The following is a 20,879-nucleotide window of genomic DNA, read 5'->3' as shown; positions in this document are numbered from 1 at the left end:
AAATTGGCTTAACATTTAAAAAAGCAACGGACTCAGTTCATCATATTACCAAACTAAAAAGAAAAAATATGTGATCACCTGAGTTGTCCTAGAAAAACATTTGGCAAAATCCAACATACATTCTTAACTTTAAAATAGTCAAAAAAAAAAAAATCAGCAACTAGGAATAGAAGGAAAATTCTTCAACCTGACAAAGAGCATCTACAAAAACCTATAGCTGAAATCATACTAAATAGTAAAAAAATTGAATGCTTTTTAAGATTAGGAATAAGACAGGGATGTCCATTTATACCAAATCTATTCCACTGTGTAATAGAGGTTCTAGCCACAGCAATAAGGCAAGGTAAAGAAATAAAAGCATCCAGATTGGAAAGGAAGAGGTAAAACTGTCTTTATCTGAAACATGATCATATATGTAGAAAACCTGATGGGATCTACAAAATAAATCTATTAGAACTAATAGGTGAATTTAGCAAGGTTGTAGAATAAAAAATCAACATACAAAAATCAAAGTATTTTTGATATACAGTACTAGAAGCAATAAAAAATTGAAATGAATAAACAATGTCACTTACAATAGCCTTAAAAGTATTAAATACTTAGGGAAAAATCTAACAAAAATGTGAAAGGCCTACATATAAAAAACTACAAAATACTGCTAAGAGAAATTGAAGAAGACCTAAATAAATGGAACAATCTACTGTGTTTATGGATTGGAAGACTAAATATTGTTAAGATATCAATTCTCCCGTAATTAGACTATACACTTAATACAATCCCATTGCAAATTTTGGCAGGTTTTTTGTAAAAATTCACAATTTCATTCTAAAATTCATATGTATATGCAAAGAACTTCAAATAGACAAAACAAGTTTAAAAGAGAACAAAAAGCATGGAAGATTTACACTATTTTACTTCAAGACTTATTATAAAGCTAGAGTAATCAGTACAGTATGGCATTTGTGTAAAGACATACAAATAGGAACAGAATAGAGAGACTAAAATAAATCCACACATATATGGTCAATTTTTCTTAAATGTTAAAGCAATTCAGTGGAGAAAGGATAACCTCTTCAACAAATAACACTGGAATAATTGGATATTTATATGCAAAAAACCCTTCAACCCATATCTCATATCACATACAAAAATTAATTCAAAATAAATCATAGACCTAAATATAACACTTAAAACTATAAGATTTATAGAAAACAAATTTAGGAGACAGCCTCCATGACCTTGAATTGGGCAAAGATGTCTTAGATGTGAAACTAAATTAATGATCCATAAAAGAAAAAAAATGATATCTGAAACATCATCAAGGTTAAAATTTCTGCTCTTATGAAGATACTGTTAAAGAGCATGAAAAGACAAGATGCATACTGAGAAAAAATCATATATGTGATGTTATATGTATGCTATATATGTAGACACACACACACACACACACACACAAGCATTTGTATCCAGAATGTGTAAAGAACTCTCAGTGCTCTTTATATATTTTGGATACTAACCTTTTATCAGATATGTCATTTGCAAATATCTTCTCCCATTCAGTAAGTTGCCTTTTAGTTTTGGTGGTTGTTTCCTTCACTGTGCAGAAGCTTTTTATTTTGATACAGTCTCAATAGTTTATTTTTGCTTTTGTTTCCCTTGCCTTAGGAGACATATCAGGAAAGATGTTCTGGCTGATGTCAGAAAAATTACTGTCTGTACTCTCTTCTAGGATTTTTATAGTTTCAGGTCACACATTTAGGTCCTTAATCCATTTTGAGTTTATTTTTGTGTATGGTGTAAAAAAGTGGTCCAGTCTCATTCTTTTGCATTGTAGCTGTCCAGTTTTCCCAACACCATTTGTTGAAGTAGTCACTGTGACTTCTATGGAGACAGTATGGAGGTTCCTCAAAAAATTAAAAATAGAACTACCATATGAGCCAGTAACCACACTCCTGGGTATTTACCCAAAGAATATGAAAACAATAATTTATAAGGATATATGCACCCCTATGTTTATTGAAGCATTATTTACAATAGCCAAATTATGGAAGCAGCCAAAGTGTCCATCAATAGATGAATGGATAAAGAAGATGTGGTGTATATATAGAAAATGGAATATTATTTTGCCACAAAAAAGGAATGAAATCTTCCCATTTGCAACAACATGGAGGGATTTAGAGAGTATTGTGCTAAGTGAAATAAGCCAGAAAGAAATATACCATATGATTTCACTAATATGTGGAATTCAAGAAACAAAACAAAGGGTGGGGGGAAGACAAACCAAAAAACAGACTCTTAAATATAGCAAACGAATAGATGGCTACCAGAGGGGATGTGGGTGGGGGAATGGGTGAAACAGGTGATGGGGATTGAGTACACTTATCTTGATGAGCACTGGGTAATATATGGAACTGTTGAATCACTATATTGTACACCTGAAATTAATATAACACTGGAATTCAAATTTTAAAAATAAGAAAATAATTTAAGAAGAAATTTTAAAAAAGAACTCTCAATGCTCAATCATTCTTTAGAAAGACCCAATAAAAAAATTAGGCAAAAGATTTGAACACACACTTCAGGAAGATCTACAGATAGCAAATAAGCACGTAAAAAGATGCTCAACATTACTAACCATTAGGGAAATACAAATTAGAACCACAATGAGATACCACTGTACTTCTATTCAAATGAATAACATTAAAAAGACTCACCACAGCGTGTGTTCAGTGAGGCTATGGAACAACTGTAACTCCCATACACTGCAGTGGAAATATAAAACCACTTTGGAATAGTGTGGCAGTTTCTTAAAAAAAGTTCAACGTACACCTACCATGCGATGCAGCTGTTAACCTTTAGGTAATTACCCAAGCAGAATGAAAGCACATGTCCCCACAAAGAATTGTACATAAATGTTCATGGCAGCTTTATTTGTAACGGTCAAGAATTGGAAACAGCTCTAATGTCTATCAACAGGTAAGTGGATAAATGAACTGTAATATATCCATACAATGGAATATTACTCAGATATAAAGAAGAATGAACTATTGATACACACTACAACATGAATGAATTTCAAAATAATCATGCTAAGTGAAAAAAGCCAGATGAAGAATGAATACATGCTCATTTATGATTCTATTTATGTAAAATTCTAGAAAATGAAAACTAATCTATATTAACAAAATACAAATCAGTTGTAGCATGAGGATAGGTTTTTGTGAGTGGAGGGTTTGGCAGGAAGGAGAGATTACAAAGCGATGTGGAAAAATTGTTGAGGGTGATAGATATGTTTGTTATCTTGATGTGGTTAGATGTTGCTGACAGTGTCATGGGTATATACATATGTCAGAACCTATCAAATTATGCACTTTAACTATGCCCACTCTATTTGCATATCAATAATACCCCAATAAAGCTGCTTGAAAAGGAGAAACGAATCTTACTGCTCTATAGCATCTCTCTTCTGATACAATGGATATTGTGTGTGCTAATATATATTTCTCCAATGGTAACTTTACATCATGAGGTTGTAAGCTCCCTGAAGGTAGGTATAGTGTTTTATACACTATCATTATTATTATTATTTTAATTTTCCAGAGTATATTGGTCAGAGAACTGGCAGAAATTGGTGAAATACTCAAATTGGGTAAGTTAAGGAGATTTTAATAAAGGGACTTTTTACCAAGACGAGGTCAAGATTTAGGGATCTCACACATGACCTTATGAGGGGCAGGTTACAGTGAAGTGTTGTTACCACCCTAGTCCTGAGAGGATGAGCAGAAGATGTGCTTACCAGAACCTGGACTCAGAGAGAGCTATGTGGAGAGGGCTGTGACCTTCAGTAGGGAGATCAATCAGCCTCAACAAGCCTACAGTAGAAGACCTGGGGAGTAGCTAACTGAAGTCATCATTCCAATCTCCAGCTGATGCTTCGCATTGGACAAACCCAGCTGGAAATAGAGCACAAGAAAGACCATATGGTCTATACAGGTCAGTTTCCTGAGACAGAAGGGCACAGAAGAGTGGAGGTGCAAATAGAGATATGTAGCACACAGGGTATCTAGAACCATGTTGAACATGTGCTCACTTTGCAAATTCTTCTTATCTGATTGATGAACTGTTGATTTAAAAACTTGACAAAACCATCATATTCTTCTTCAGAAGAATGACTATGCCTTGGCATTTGAAAGCACTTCTTTTTTCGGACAGTCTGCAAATTCAGTTGGCAGTTCTTTTCTCACTCTTGCCTCCTCTGCCCTTCGAGTTCCATTAAAATTATGCCAAATAAAAATTTTCCAAAATCATTCCTTGATTTTTCTTCTAAACTCTTCTTCAGAACAGAGATGTTTAGATAAAATGTAACCTTTGGTTAGAACTGTAATTCCTTCTAAAGATGTTTCCATATGCAAAAAAAATTGGGAATGTCTTAATTAAACAAAACTAGTCAATCTATGCTGAAATTTCTTAGTGCTCTTAAGACAAAACTATGTTTGACGACTCTCCTAGAATAGGTGAAAGACATAGTATTAACCAAGCTTTTTTGACCAGAATTTTTTTTTTTAATTTTGAGAAACTAGTGCTCCATGGAGCTCACTGTGGGAAACACAAGAAACACATGAACAAAGAGGTCAACAGTGATCCAAGGACCAATCCACTCCTAGATAAACAAAAGAGGGTAGCAATTGCCAGGGTTCTTGTAAGGTAAAATGTAGGGCAGGGTCTTGAGTGGGTAAATGCAGGTCCCTGGATAGGTGCTAGCCCAATTCCTGCCCAGTTCTGGCTCCTTTAGGCTAAACTCTTCTCCTCAGAGTCATGAAATCATAGAATATTCGAGCTGGAAGGAATGTTAGAAAATATCCAGCCTAAGAAGCCCGTTTGGAAGACAGGAAACTCAGGTTTAGAGAAATTAAGCGACTTAAATAAGGCAAAATGGGTTCTCCTGACTCCCAGTCCAGTGCTCTCTTCATTGGGCCACACAGTGACTTGAACTCAAAAAGAAATAGATGTAAGCAGAGAAGAACTCAATGCATGATCATAAAACGGTAACTTGAAAATCACCTATGAAATCTAAAAAACAAAACAAATGAACAAGCAAACAGAAATAGACTCATAATACAGAGAACAAACTGGTGGTTGCCAGAGGGAAGGAAGGTGGGGGATAGGCAAAACAGTGAAGGGGATTAAGAGGTACAAACTTCCATTTATAAAATAAATAAGTCACAGGGATGAAAAGTACAACATAAGGAATAATACTGTAATAACATTGTATGGTGACAGATGGTGACCACACTTACTGTGGTGAGCACTAAGTAGTGTTTAGAATTGCCAAATCACTATGTTGTACACCTGAAACTAATATAACATTGTATGTCAACTATACTTGAATTTAAAAAAAGTAGAGTTATCTTACTCAGGATCACAAAATTAAGAAAAAGAAAAAAGGAAAAGAAAATCATCTAGTTATATGCAGAGGTACATGGTTTTGCCAACTCTTTTATATTCCTGAGGGTTGCCCTTAAGAACATCCTAATGAAGATACCTTAGAAACAAGAATGGTAAAAAAAAAGTAATGGTAAAAGAAAAGTAAAAAAAATTTTTTTACTGTTTTCTTGATTTAAAGAGTACCTAGGTTTTCAGGATAGCAATTCTTATCTTACAGACAATGCATTGTGCCCTAATCCTAGAAAGACTTCCTATCAACTTCACCTTTAAGGGGAAAATATGGACGGATCACTGAAAAAAGTAGCCTTGTCCATTACATCAGGACACATTTATCCAATCTGTGTGTGTAATGGAGGGGACAGCAGTAGCCTTGGAACCTGTTGCTCTATAGTACTAAGAGGAAACAAAAATTCAGTGTTCTAAATCCTGGGTCACATATAGAAAGGAAAGAACTATAAGATGAATAGCAAAAGGCTTTTTTCCCTGATCATATATCCTATATCCTACTCCTCTGGAGTCTCTCTTTCTCCTCTCTCCCTCTCCCTTTCCCTCTCCCTCTCTCTCTGTCCCTGTCTCTCTGTATTCACATGTGCATGTACTGTACCCCTCTGTCCTCAACATAGCCTTGGCCTGTCTATAACCAATCACACCAATCTGAAGAGGACACAGTGTCAAAGCCCCTAGTTTTTATATAGAGTGTGGTTGACAACAGTACTCTGTCCTTCAGGCTCTCTTAAGCACTCTCAGCTTTAACAGTGATCAGAGCCCTACAACCAACCCCAGTAGTTGCAGAAGTCTGAAAAGGCATGTGAATGGAGTTACTTTCTATCTCGTCCATGTCTCCTAGCACCCATGCCTTTGGCTAACAAGGGCCTAAAAAGAAAGTACAGACTTCCCAATGTTACAGCACATTCATTCTGTCATGTGATTCTCCCAAGCACTGTATGAGATAAGATTGGGCAGGCAATAGCCCCAACTCACAATAGAGAGAGTTAAGGCCTAGAGAGGATAAAGTGACTAACCTAAGGTCATCTAGCTGGTTAGCAGCTAGTTAACTGAGCTGAATACAAGACCCCATTGTTCATCCAAGTGCTTAATTACAGGGTCTTAAAAATAAGGTATTGACCAAAGTCAAGACCTCAGAGTTTGTGGATTTGCTCCAAAGCCAGGCATGACTTACATGGCTGTTGGAATGGAAGTGAAGGAAGACCCCATGATCATTCTACCCATGCTATCCCTGGCATTTCTACAACTACAGAAGAACACCCTGGGAGACTCATTCTAAAGCTACCCTACAAACTGGCTCTCGGCATTTCTAGAAAGAATTGTTCACCAAAAAAAACTTTTGCTATTATCATTTATAATTGAGGAAGACATAGAAACTCTGATCACCATCATGTGGCCTGTTCACAAATTGTGTGGGGGCCTTTGGGAAAAGCATACCTGCTAAGCCTTGATAGAGCAATAAACAGAAGGCCCAAACTGTGCTCCACAATCTCTGTGGGATATGACCTGTAATCTTCATTAAAGAAAGAGCAAACATTGGTTTTTTTTTTCTGCCTTTCAATAGGTAACTTGCTCTTAGTCAAAGAGATTACGGATAAAAATGTCCTGTGCTTTTGGAATTCACAATCTGCTGGACAGTAGTCTCACAGTGCCATGAACACCAGAGTGAGAACAAGTCTTTGGACCTCCCTTCCCTGTGCTCTCCTCCTTTTTCCTCCTCTCCCCAACACTTCCCTGCCTCTTCCACCTGCCTTCCCTACTGCCTCCCAGACCCAGAGGCTGCTTTTGCATTAACTCCCATTGCCTTCCCAAAGTGTCCCGCTGTCATTTACAACAATGACCAGTGTCACATGTGAAATCTCAGCCACCTAGATCTGCTGAACTCCAACTTCAAAAACGTAGCCATTAAAAGAATTCTCCTGTCTGCTAACTTTCTGTCAAGAGAATAAGATGCAAAATCATGTTCTTTTTCATTTCAACATGAAGATGTTACTAGTCTGTGGGTGTCAACAGAGGAAGTCTGCTGCATCCCACAGTGACTGGAAAGAAAACCTCCCTCCTCATCAGCGAAGAACAAGCTGCCAGGGAAACTCCTCACCCACCAGAACAGCACAGTCACCTCCCCTGTTTGTTTGGTAGTCTTTTTAAATTAGGAGCATTTGTTCTGGAGTTGTGGATAAAAGGGAGCAAGTTGGGTTTACTACCCTCTTTCACAACAAAGTAAACTTGACTCAAAGAAATTACAAAGGCTGAAGTGATCTCAACCCTTCTAATGCAAATGCCAGCCTTCTTTAGCATTCAGTTACTTGGCACCAATAAACAGCCCCCTCCTCCCTCCTTCCTCTTGGAGAATAAACAGTATATGCTGCCAGACACTGGCTGTTTCCACCTCAACAAGGAACACCAAATGTCCCAATGCTTCAGCTCCTTCAGGTTGGCTCAACAGTGACTGGAGGTACCGAACAAAGAGGGCGTCTCCAAGAAAGAATTTCATTTTACTCTTAAAGAAACCAAGTATTTTCAAAACCAAACTCAGACTCTGTGACTGAAGGATGGTGATCATTCTCTTACTAAATTAGGTAGTGGTGGGCAAGACAAAAATCCATGAGTCAAATTACAACTCCCCCTAGGCACCTAGGTAATGCCACCAGGTAAGGGCTGTGTTTGTACAAGGTACCATTTCTCAAAATGTCTTCCACCTGCTCAGAAACACCTGGAGCAACTACTGAAGTATGTAAAACATGCACCTTCCAAATGGTAACATCTGCATTTCAACAAGTGGTTCCAGGTAATTCTCATGCCCACTCAAGTTTGAGAACCACTGGTCTAGATTGGGGAGAGATAGGCACAGATCCAGGGATTCCATTTATGTCTGACTAAGCTATTTTTAGGCGTGAATCACAGAGGAAAGAATTCTGAAAGCATACCAACTCAGTATGCTTTCTACATATTTTTTTTAAATTTAAAACATCACATATTAAATCAACATTGCTAAAAATAAAAATTCAACTGGGTAAAATTTAAAGATCTTATTGGCTTTATTCAATGATTTATGAATTGGGCCCCATCCAATCTAGCAGATAAAAAAGAGCTCCAAGGAGCTGTACAAAATGACTTTTATAGGCAGAAGGGAATGGGAACAAGGAAGTTATACTAGACAAAAAAGCAAGTTTTTTTATTACAAGATCATTTTTCTTTAGGGGTGGCAGGGGGGTCTATCAGGCAGATTACCTAACTAGTGCTGGTCAGGTGATTCCTGATTGATTGGCTTAAGATTTCATTTCTGAGAGACCTGAAACTGTAATTAAAATAAGTCTCAGTTTGGTGACATGGGGTTTAGCATAAATGACCCCATTTGGGGCCTGTTGTCTTGATTTTTAAAAATGAATGGCTACTTAAATGCAAAAGATATGTAAGACAAAGTCAAATGCTCAGGTGTTACTTAGACATATTTGCTATCAAACAGAGTTACTTTAAACTTATGCCTACATACTCATACAGTCTTATCTCACCCATAGGCAGTCTTTGGGCTTGTTCCCAGATCTGATTTCTGTGCTTTGGCTTTGACCTTATCCCAGCTGCTTGCTTTTGGGACTCGGATCCATTCCCTTCACTTCCCACCCTTCTTCCAAGAATTACTTCTCCCATCAGTTTTTATCCTTATAGAGCAGCAGTTCTCAAAGAGTAATCTGTGGAAACTTAGGGGTCCCTGGAACACTTTCAAGGGATCTATGAGGTCAAAACCATTTTTATAACAAAACTAAGATGTTATTTGCCTTCTCTCTTATTCTCTCTTGAGTGTACAATGGCATTTTCTGGAGGCTACATGATGAGTGATGATGCCATTACTCTGATGACTAATGGAATGTATTTAAGTGTATTCTTCTGTTTTCAATTTTTCTTTCTTAATTTCTCATGTGGTAATTGTCAATAGATGTAACACACATAAAAAAAAAAAGGCTCTTTGGAGATCCATTTTTATCAATGCAAATGGGTCCTACAACCAAATAATTTGAGAACTACTGCTATAGAAAATGGAGTCACATTTCCATCAAGATATGCCACACTTAGTACATTCAGAATTCTTGGTCTTTCCACTCAGCTGCCATCTGCCTGATGATCAATCAGTAAGTAATTAGTTTCTGGGAGTGCCTACCATGTACATGCAGCAGTTTAAAGGAAGAGGGAAGGAAGGAAGAATGGAAAGAAAGGAAAAAAGACAAAGAAACAAAGATCAAAGAATCAGCTCCTTAATGAAGTTTCTAGCCTTGTGTTATTCTATCTATGGGTAGTATCACAATCATCCATAAATAATTTAAACTTAAATATGGGTTGTGGCCAGTTATTGGTATTTCCAAGAGCTCCCCAGGTGATTCTAATGCATAACATTAGTTGAGAATAACATCTAAAATAATTGCTTCCAAAAATTGCCTCTTCCTCATATAACTGCACTTACTGGAGTTTATGGTGCCTGTAAATACCCAGCAGGAGGCCATAGGAAGAAGCTTGGCCAAGTGAGTAAAGGAAGCATTGTGGGATTCAGTCATAAATGGGAGAACAAGGCAGGCAAGAAACATTGGGTATTCAAAATCCATCAATAAGATAAGATTGAGGGACCAGGATTCAAGGGAACCATGGAAAGCAAGGAAAGGCTTGAGTTCCCAAGGACAAGGGGAATCAAATAAGACTTCAGTGCAAGAACCAAGACAGGGGCCTCAGCTCTGGAACTTGAGCAAAAAGAGATGTCAGTTAGGCAGGAGGCCAGGTATTAAAGCCAAGCACACAAAGAAGGCAGAGTTCACATACTGAGCCTTTTAAATTTACTCTAGATGCAAATTTGGTTCTAGAAGATGGGGAAATGGAATTGGGAGTGGCATAACCGGCATGAAGGTTTTCAGGGACCCTACAGACGAGAGTGTGGAAGGCATAAAAAGAGGATGCAGGCAAATCACCAAGCTTTTAGAAGTAAGTGTTGATCATTCAAAAACACTTGAAAAAAAGAAAAGAAACGTGTGGTGAGAAACCATAGGAATATGTTGTTAGTTCGGGGAGAATGAGTAAGAACCCTGATTACCTGGGAAGCACATCTTGTTATACATTTGTTGCCTTGATTCTAAATATTACAAAGTATTTTCTGATCTAATCTGGGCTTTATATACAAGATCACTTTCTCATAAAACTTATTTATTTTCTTAAGTTAATCCCCTGGTCCTACCTTTTTTTTTCATTTGACTTTTTAACCTAAGTTTAATTTGTTGTTACAGTTAGGATCCATTTCATTAATATCTTATCATATTTACATTTATTCTCAGTTGAAGTTCATATACCAGGCTCTTAAAGTTTCATTCAGGGTGCACCTGTTGGCTCAGTTGGTGAAGCGTCTGACTTTTGATTTTGGCTCAAGTCATGATCTCAGGATCCTGAGGTTGAGCCCAGCATCTGGCTCCATGTGGGCTAGGTGTGGAGCCTGATTAAGATCCTCTCTCTCACCTTCTGCCACTCCCCCCAGTTCACATGCACACATGCTCTCTCTCTCTCAAGAAAGAAAAAAAAAGTTTCATTCAGAATGCTGCATAACATTTTCTTTTTAAAATAGTATACATTTAAATAATTAGTAGAAAGGCTTTCAGAATTTTATGACTTTGGACAGAGTGTGGAGTAGCACACTTTTAGGGATATTTCATGTTTACTTCACAGAGCACCTGGCCCTACCAGAGCCATTTTCTGATTAACTGGCTGATTGATCTAATCAAACCAAGATGGTATTGTCTGAGTAATTCTGTAAATACAGTGTTTACACTCTAAATATATCCTTAACAAGAGTTCTTTCCTCAGGAAAGAATCACTTAATTTTTTTTAAATTCTGTGCCCAAATGCACCATGAATAATATTGCTGATCCTGCATAAATAGCAGCCAACTGTGTGGGTTGGAGACACATGACCTTATTGGTACAGTAATAGATATCTAACTTATAACATTGTCATTGAGTGAATGAAACTCCTCTTCCTGAATCAATGCTCATACATAGCTATTTATTAAACTCAAGTTTTTTACTAGGTAAAGTTAGATGGATCTTCCAATACATCAGATCATGCCAATGACTCCACTTTGGGAAATATATGTTTAAAACACAAAGTTTTCCCTCTAACCACTGAATATGCTCTTTTACCCTTTCCCCCCTCATTTTTTGGGCTACCTCTTACATTTTATTTCAAATCCTTTCTCCTCTTTTTCTAATTTCTCTCCTAATGCTAATAATCTAGAATTCTTTTATTCTCCATCACCCAAGGTATCTTTCTCTGTTGAACCCACAGCCAAACACTTACTCTCTCATTCCTCCATTCATTCAATCAATCAGCAAATATTTATAGCATACTTTGTACGCACCAGGCTTTAGTTACTATCTGTGGTTTCTCTTTAAGACCTCCTCTTCCCTTTTCCTACCATTTTCCCATACCCCACTCCCACTCCCCACACACAAATACATACTCACATATGCATGGTGAGGGTTTTATAATTAAAACTGAATACATCTCATTGAGGTCAGCTATCTTTTTCTATTATATATAATAGGTAAGTCTTCCTTTTGGTCCTGCTTGTCACCATTCCTTTGGGACTCTTTATCCCATGGCTAAAGGATTTCAATCCTTTTCTCTATTTGAACAGAATACTGGATCCTTAACACCATGACCAAATATTTTGAGGCCAGTCCTTCAATTAAACTATTAAAACAAAAGATAGAAAGGACTTTGGGAATCCTGTTCAGAGCACAGCAGCACAAGAATTGGTATAGAATTTTTTTTGGATATTTCAACAATCCAAACAACTGAAGTTTACATTCCTGGCCCCTTAAGTAGGTTTACTTTAATTTGAGGGGTGCACATAAGGTGCTTTTTAAAAATATAATAAATATTTCTTGAGCACCTCTTATGGACCAAGCCCTGTGCAAGTCACTGCGAAAACAAAACAAGTCAGACCTGAGTTCTGTTCTCAAGAACACAAACTAATGAGTCAGACACATAAACCATTGACTGTAATATTTCAGAATGAATATTAAGTTAGAGGAACACATATGAGCAAGCTATTATTTATCACTGTGATAGGAGTAGAAGATAAAGGTAAAGAGTCAAAGATAGAACAGAGAGGAAGTGATGTTTCCATTATTGGTACTTGACAGATGAGCAGGACTTTTCCAGGAGTAAAAAGAGTGAGAGGGAAGAGGAAACCAATTGTAAAACTGCCTTTGAAATGGCTTGTCGAATTCAGAAGCTAGGAGAATAGAGGAGGTAGATTACTTGATGAGGTCATCAGTGGTCTCAATGATATTTCCATACATCAAAACATTAGCTGCCTCTCTCCTCCCCAAGTTTCTTTGTTTTGCTCACTACTCCATTTCAGGGCATTACCTCTAAATAAACTGTGACACACAAAGACTTCTATCTATAATGGACTTTAAGGACTTTCTTTAGCTGACCCTTTCCAATGTATAACTCTTACTGACAGAGAATCTACATTATGTGACCTTTTGAGCCTATCCTATTCCATAAGTTTATGAAATTAACATTTATCAAATTTGAAGAATACAGTTAGGTGTGGTTAGCAAATGTATCAGGATGACAGAATTGGAGTCCAAGATGAATTCAGGCTAGAATTATGACACAGATCCAATGAGAAGAAAGATAATAAAGAGTATCTAAAGTTCCTGAATTTGGCTTCATAAGGCCAACTTTTAGGATGAGAATAGAGGATGAATAGACTCAAGTGTGGAATGGTGTAGATGTTTCCATGATCTCTAAGCTCAGTATACAGCAATAGGGAGAATCTTCCTGAAATACCTAGCAAACGTGAATTTATCAGAATTCCATACCATTCTGTAATAGTCACACTACCCCTGGAGTGTTGTACCCCCTTCTGGAAAGCACTCTTTAAAGATGCTGACAAAATGGAGTGGGCCCAGGACAGAAATCATGGGGTGATAGAGGGTGGAGAAATCACATCACAAGATAAAAAAGTCGAGGGCCAGAGAAATCAGAATAAAGGAGAGGGATCAGTAATCATCTTCAACTATGTAAAGTGTGTGTTTGTGTGTCTGTGTCTGTGTATTTTAAATTTCTATATGATAAAACTAAGAGCAAATGGTGGACATTTCAGGAGACTGTTTTGGAAAAGAACATTTTATAAACTTTATTATATTTCCATATATGCTAAGATCTCCTTTTGTGTTCTTTAGGCTGCCTACAAAGTTATTAGTTTAGCCCTGTACCTTTATCACACTGTTTTTTATTATTTAAATATTTTTATTATTCTATTTTATCTCCTCTTTCAGCTTTGTAGTTATACCTATTAACATCAATATTTTAGTGATTATCTTAGAAATTACAAACACATTTTAACTTATTATAGTCTACCTTAAATCCATACTTTTACCATGTTCTTTTTTTTAAATTAACATATAATGTATTATTTGTTTCAGGGGTACAGGTCTGTGATTCAACAGTCTTACACAGTTCACAGCACTCACCATAGCACATACCCTCCCCAATGTCCATCACCCGCCACCCCATGCCTTCCACCGCCCTCCACTCCAGCAACCCTCAATTTGTTTCCTGAGATTAAGAGTCTCTTATGGTTTGTCCCCCCCTCTGGTTTCATCTTGTTTCATTTTTCCCTCCCTTCCCCTATAATCCTCTGTCTTGTTTCTCAAATTCCATGTTCTTAATACAAGAACTTTACAACAGTTTGACTCTGCGTACCCCCTCCTTCACCAATTTTGCTGTTGTTGCTACTTATTTTACTTCTGCATATTTTAAAAATTCCATAAGACATTGTTATTATTGTTGCTTAAACAGACAGTAGTATTTTATATATAGCCACATATTTACTTCTTTTGAGTCTTCTTCATTCTTTCTTGTACCTCTGTGCCTCTATCTGGGATCATTTTCCTTCATATTGAAGAACCCTTAATGTTTCATGTAGTGTGAGTCTGCTGATGATAAAATCTCTCAGGTTTGATTGCCTGAAAACATTGTTACTTTGTCTTCATTTTTTGAAGGATGTTATCTCTCTGCATAAAATTGTAGTTTGGCAGTTTGGTTCTTTCTTTCAGTACTTCAAAGATGTAATTCCATTATCTTCTGGCTTCCACAGTTTCTCTCTTTTTTTTTTTTTAATTGAAGTACAGTTGACATACAATATTATATTAGTTTCAGGTGTATAAGATAGTGATTCAACATTTATATGCATTATGAAATGATCACCATGATAAGTGTAGTCACCACCTGTCACCATAGAAAGTTATTACGGGGCACCTCGGTAGCTCAGGTCACAGTCCCAGGGTCCTGGGATCGAGCCCCACATCGGGCTCCCTGCTCGGCGGGAAATCTTCTCCCTCTCCCACTCCCCCTGCTTGTGTTCCCTCTCTCGCTGTGTCTCTCTCTGTCAAATAAATAAATAAAATCTTTTTAAAAAGTTATTACAATATTATTGACTATATTCCCTGTGCTGTACTTTTCATTCCTGTGACTTATTTATTTTATAACTGGAAGTTTGTATCTCTTAATTCCCTTCAGTATTTTTTTTTTAAGTTTTTATTTATTTGACAGACACAGCTAGAGAGGGAACACAAGCAGGGGGAGTGGGAAAGGGAGAAGCAGGCTCCCGGCTGAGCAGGTAGCCCGATATGGGGCTCGATCCCAGGACCCTGGGATCATGACCTGAGCTGAAGGCAGACGCTTAACGACTGAGCCACCCAGGCGCCCCTCCCTTCAGTATTTTGTCCATTTCCCCACTGCCCTCCTCTCTGTCAACCACCAATTTGTTCTCTGTATTTATGAGTCTGTTTTATTTTGTTTGTTCATTTGTTTTGTTTTTTTAGATTCCACATATGAGTGAAATCATACAGTATTTGTCTTTCTATGTCTGACTTATTTCGCTTAGCATAATACCCTCTAGGTCCATCTGTGTTTCAATTAAGAAGTCACTCATGGGGTGCCTGGGTAGCTCAGTCAGTTAGATGTCTGCCTTTGGCTCAAGTCGTGATCCTGGGGTCCTGGGATCGAGCCCTGCATTGGACTCCCTACTCAGCGGGGAGTCTGCTTCTCCCTCTCCCTCTGCCTCTGCCTCTCCCCCTCCACTCATGCTCTCATACACTTTCTCTCTCTCTCAAATAAATAAATAAAATCTTTAAAAAAAAAAGTCATTCATAATTCTTACTGTTATTCTGAAAGTAATAAATCTTTCACTTCTTTGGACAGCTTTTAGAATTTTCTCCACATTTTTGGTTGTCATCAGTTTGACTATTATGTGCCTAGATATGGCTTTATTATTATTTATCCTGCTTCTTGGACATATGGGCTTGTATCTTTCTGCAGATTTGGAAATTTCTCACCCTTTATGTCCTCAGACACTGTTTCTGTTACATTATCTCTCTTCTTTCATTCCAGCACTTCACTTACATATATGTTAGATTTTTTTATTATGTCCCAATCGCTCTTAGCTTTTTTCTAGCTGTTTTTAAAATTATTTTTCATTCTTTTTCTTTTCGCACTTCAGTTGGAATATTTTCTGTGAGCCTGTCTTTGAGTTCATCAATCCTGTTTTCTGTTGTGTCCAGCCTATTGTTAAAGTCATGTGATGCTATCTTAATTTTAGATACTGTATTTTGTAATTCTATGATGTCTATCTGATTTATTTTTTATGGATTTAAACTCTTCATTTAAACAGTCTATATTTTCATTCATTTTGTCCATTTTTCTTCTATTTTTTAACATAACAATTATAGTTACTTTCCAAGTCCTTATCTATTGACTCCAATATCTGAGACATCTTTGAGTCTAATTCTTTGACTATTTGTCTCTTAATCATTAGTCAAATCCTGCTCTTTTGAGATTCTAATAATTTTTTATGTACAGTAGACATTGAGATTGGTATGTTAAAAAGATTCTGGTTTATGTCCTTATCACACTGTTTTAATTGCTCTAACAAATAATGACAATTGTGTGTCTTCCCCTTTAGTCTTTATAACCTCTATTTTTTTTCTTATATATATGCACTTGATAATGCTCTAAAGAATAAAGGCAATGATAGCAAACATCTTTGCATTATTTCTCATCTGAAAGGAAATGATTCTAACATTTTACTGTTATGTACAATGTTTGCTATAGATTTTTGTTAGATACTCTTTATTAGGTAGAAAAAAAAGTCCCCTTATATCACTAGTTTGGAAAGAATTTTTTATAATTGTATGTTTCTATTTTTTAAGTGCCTTTTTGCATCTAGAAAGATGGTTATACTGTGTATCTCTTTTAACCTGTTAATGTAATGAATACTATTTCAAGATTTTCTAATTTTGAACTATCCTTACATTTTAGATTATGGTTTTCTATTTCTAAGAAATGCTACTTGAATAGATTTGGTAATATTTTATGTAGGATTTTCCTACCTATATTTATAAGTGATATTGGCCTATTACCCTCTATATTAGTCTGGATTCTCCAGAGAAACTAAACCAATAGGAGATATAGATATATAGATTAGATCTAGCTCTAGATCACAAGTTTGTTATCCATTCATCCATTAGTGGACATTTAGGTTGTTTCCATATCTTAGCCATTGTGAATAATGCTGTAATAAACAGTGTTGCAGGTATATTTTTATTTTTATTTTTTAAATTTTAATTCCAGTATAGTTAACCTAGTGTTATATTAGTTCCAGGTGTACCAAATAGTTATTCAACAATTCTGTACAACACCCAGTGCTCATCCCAAGTGCACTCCTTAATCCCCATCATCTAGTTCACCCATCCCCCACCCCCTCCCCTCTGGTAACCATCCACTGTGTTCTCTATAGCTGAGATTCTGTTTATTGGTTTGTCTTTCTCTTTTTTTCCCTTTGTTTATTTGTTTTGTTTCTTAAATCCCACATATGAATAAAATATGGTATTTGTCTTTCTCTGGCTGACTTATTTTGCATAGCATTATACTCTCTAGCTCCATCCATGTCATTGCAAATGGAAAGATTTCATTCATTTTTCATGGCCAAGCAATATATATTGTATCTATATATACACCACTTCTTCTTTATCCATTCATCTATTGGTGGGCACTTGGGCTGCTTTCATAATTTGGCTATTGTAAATAATGCTACAATAAACATAGGGGTGCATATATTTTTTCAAATTAGTGTTTTCATATTCTTTGGGCAAATATCCAGTAGTGAAATTACTGGCTCATATGGTAGTTCTATTTTTAATTTTTCGAGGAACCTTCATACTGTTTTCTACAGGAGTTGCACCAGTTCACATTCCCACCAACAGTGCGTGAGTGTTCCCCTTTCTCCACGTCCTTACCAACAATTGTTTCTTGTGTTTTTTATTTTAGCCATTTTGACAGGTGTAAGATGATATCTCAGTGTGGTTCTGATATGCATTTCCCTGATGATGCGTGATGTTGAGCATCTTTTCATGTGTCTGTTGGCTGTCAGGCATGTTGTCTTTACAGAAATGTCTGTTTATGTCTTCTGTTCATTTTTAAGTGGACTATTTGGCTTTTTGTGTGTTGAGTTCTATAAGTTCTCTTTATATTTTGGATACTAACCCTTTATCAGATAAACCATTTGCAAATATTTTCTCTCATTCAGTAAGTAGCCTTTTAGTTTTGTTGATTATTTCCTTTGCTGTGCAGAAACTTTTTATTTTGATATAGTCCCAATTGTTTATTTGTGCTTTTGTTTCCCTTGCCTCTGGAGACATATCTAGAAAAATGTTGCTATAGCCAATGTCAAAGAAATTACTTCTTGCATTCTTTTTTAGAATTTTTATGGTTTCAGGTCTCACATTTAGGTCTTAAATCCATTTTGAGTTTATTTTTGTGTATGGTGTAGGAAAGTGGTCCAGTTTCATTCTTTTGCATGTATCTATTTTTTCCCAACCCCATTTGTTGAAGAGATTGTCTTTTTCCCATTGGATATGGTTGGAAAAGATGCATGATATGACTTTAATATTTTTTAATTTGTTGAGGCCTTTTCTGTGACCTAATGTGTGATCTATTCTGGAGAATGTTCCATGTGCACTTGAAAATAATGTGTAGGGGCGCCTGGGTGGCTCAGTCGGTTAAGCGTCTGCCTTCAGCTCAGGTCATGATCCCAGGGTCCTGGGATCAAGTCCCACATTGGGCTCCCGGCTCAGCGGGGAGTTTGCTTCTCCCTCTGACCCTCTCCCCTCTCATGCTGTTTCTCACTCTTCTCTCTCTCTCTCTCAAATAAATAAATAAATAAAATCTTAAAAAAAAAAGGAAAAGAAAATAATGTATAGTCTGCTCTGCTAGGATGGAATAGTCTGAATATATCTGTTAGATCCATCTAGTCCAATATGTCACTGTTTCTTTTTTGATTTTGTTTGGATGATTTGTCCATTGATGTAAGTGGGTGTTAAAGTCAGCTCTATTATTGTATTACTATTGATTACTTTCTTTTTTTTAAAGATTTTATTTATTTATTTGAGAGAGAGAGAGTGTGAGTAGAGGGAGGAGCAGAGGGAGAGAGAGGAGCAAAGGGAGATGGAGGAGCAGAGGGAGAGGGACAAGCAGACTCCGTGCTGAGAACAGAGCCCAATGCGGGGCTCCATCCCACGACCCTGAGATCATGACCTGAGTCAAAACCAAGAGTCAGACGCTTAACCAAATAAGCCACCCAGGCGCCCCTTGATTACTTTCTTTATGTTTGTTAGTAGCTGTTTTATGTATTTTGGTGCTCCCATGTTGGGTACATATATATTTACAACTGTTATATCTTCCTGTTTGATCTTTCCCTCTATAATTATATAGTGTCCTTCTTTGTCTCTTGTTCTAGTCTTTGTTTTAAAGTCTATTTTGTCAGATATAAGTATTGCTACCCTGGCTTTCTTTTCACTTCCATTTGCATAATAAATACTTCTCCATCCCTTCACTTTCAATCTGCAGGTGTCTTTAGGTCTAAAGTGAGTTTCTTGTAGGCAGCATATAGATGGGTCTTGTTTGTTTTTTTAATCCATTCTGTCACCCAGTGTCTTTTGATTGAAGCATTTCATCCATTTACATTCAAAGTAATTATTGATAAGTATGTACATATTGCCATTTTGTTACTTATTTTATGGTTGTTTTTGTAGTTCTCTGTTTTTTTCCCTTATCTTGCTGTCTTCTCTCGCAGTTTGCTGGCTTTCTTTAGTGATATACTTGAATTCCTTCTCTTTATTTTTTGCATATCTATTACTGGTTTTTGATTTGCAGTTACCATTAGATTCATATATGAGTCTATATATTGCAAAGCATATAGCAATCTATATCACGTTGATGGTTGCTTAAGTTTGAACCCATTCTAAAAGCACTATTATTCCTCTACCCCCCACCCCACATTTTAGGTATATGGTGTCATGCTTTATATCCTTTTATTTTGTGAATACACTGGCTGATTCTTATAGATATACTTAATTTTACTGCCTTTGTGCTTCCTACTTTTCTTACTTATATTTATGGTCTTTCCTTTCTACTCAAAAAGTCCCCTTTAACACTTCTTGTAGGGCTCATTTGGTCGTCATGAATTCCTTTAACTTTTGTCTGGTAAACTCTTTATCTCTCCTTCTATTCTTAATGATATCCTTGCGGAATAGAGTATTCTTGGTTGCAGGTTTATTTCTTTCAGCGCTTGGAATATTTCATGCCACTCTCTTCTGACATGCAAAGTTTCCATTGAGAAATCCACTGATAGCCTCATGGGGTTCCCCTTGTATGTAACTGTTTTCTTTTCTCTTGCTGCTTTTAAAATTCTTTCTTTATTGGGGCGCCTGGGTGGCTCAGTCATTAAGCATCTGCCTTTGGCTCAGGTCAGGATCCCAGGGTCCTGGGATTGAGCCCCCACATCAGGCTCCTGACTCAGCGGGAAGCCTGCTTCTCCCTCTCCCACTCCCCCTGTTTGTGCTCCTGCTCTCGCTATCTCTCTGTCAAATAAATAAATAAAATCTTTAAAAAAAATTCTTTCTTTAGCACTACTTTTTGCCATTTTTATTACCATCTCTTAGTGTGGACCTCCTTGGGTTGATTTTGCTGGGGACTCTGTGCATCCTGGATCTGGATTTCTGTTTCCTTCCCCAGATTAGGGGTGTTTTCAGCTATTATTTCTTCAAGTAAATTTTCTGCCCCCTTTTCTCTCTCTTCTCCTGGGATCCCTGTAATGTGAATGTTATTACACTTGATGGTGTTGCTGAATTCCCTAAGTCTATTTTCATTTTGTACTATTATTTTTTCTCTCTGATGTTCAGCTTGATTGCTTTCCATTACTCTGTCCTCCAGGTCACCGATCTCTTCTTCTGCTTCCTCTAGTCTTCTTTTTTTTTCTATCTTTTATATTTTTAAATCTGTTATTGAGTTCTTCATCTCCAATTGGTTCATTTTTAAGT

This window comes from Mirounga angustirostris, unplaced genomic scaffold, assembly GCF_029215605.1.
Source record: "Mirounga angustirostris isolate CCGP_5_RB_7025 unplaced genomic scaffold, mMirAng1.0.hap1 SCAF_11, whole genome shotgun sequence".
NCBI classification, from domain to species: Eukaryota; Metazoa; Chordata; class Mammalia; order Carnivora; family Phocidae; genus Mirounga; species Mirounga angustirostris.
The sequence above is the reverse complement of the archived record's forward strand: the minus strand, read 5'-3'. Positions refer to the sequence as shown.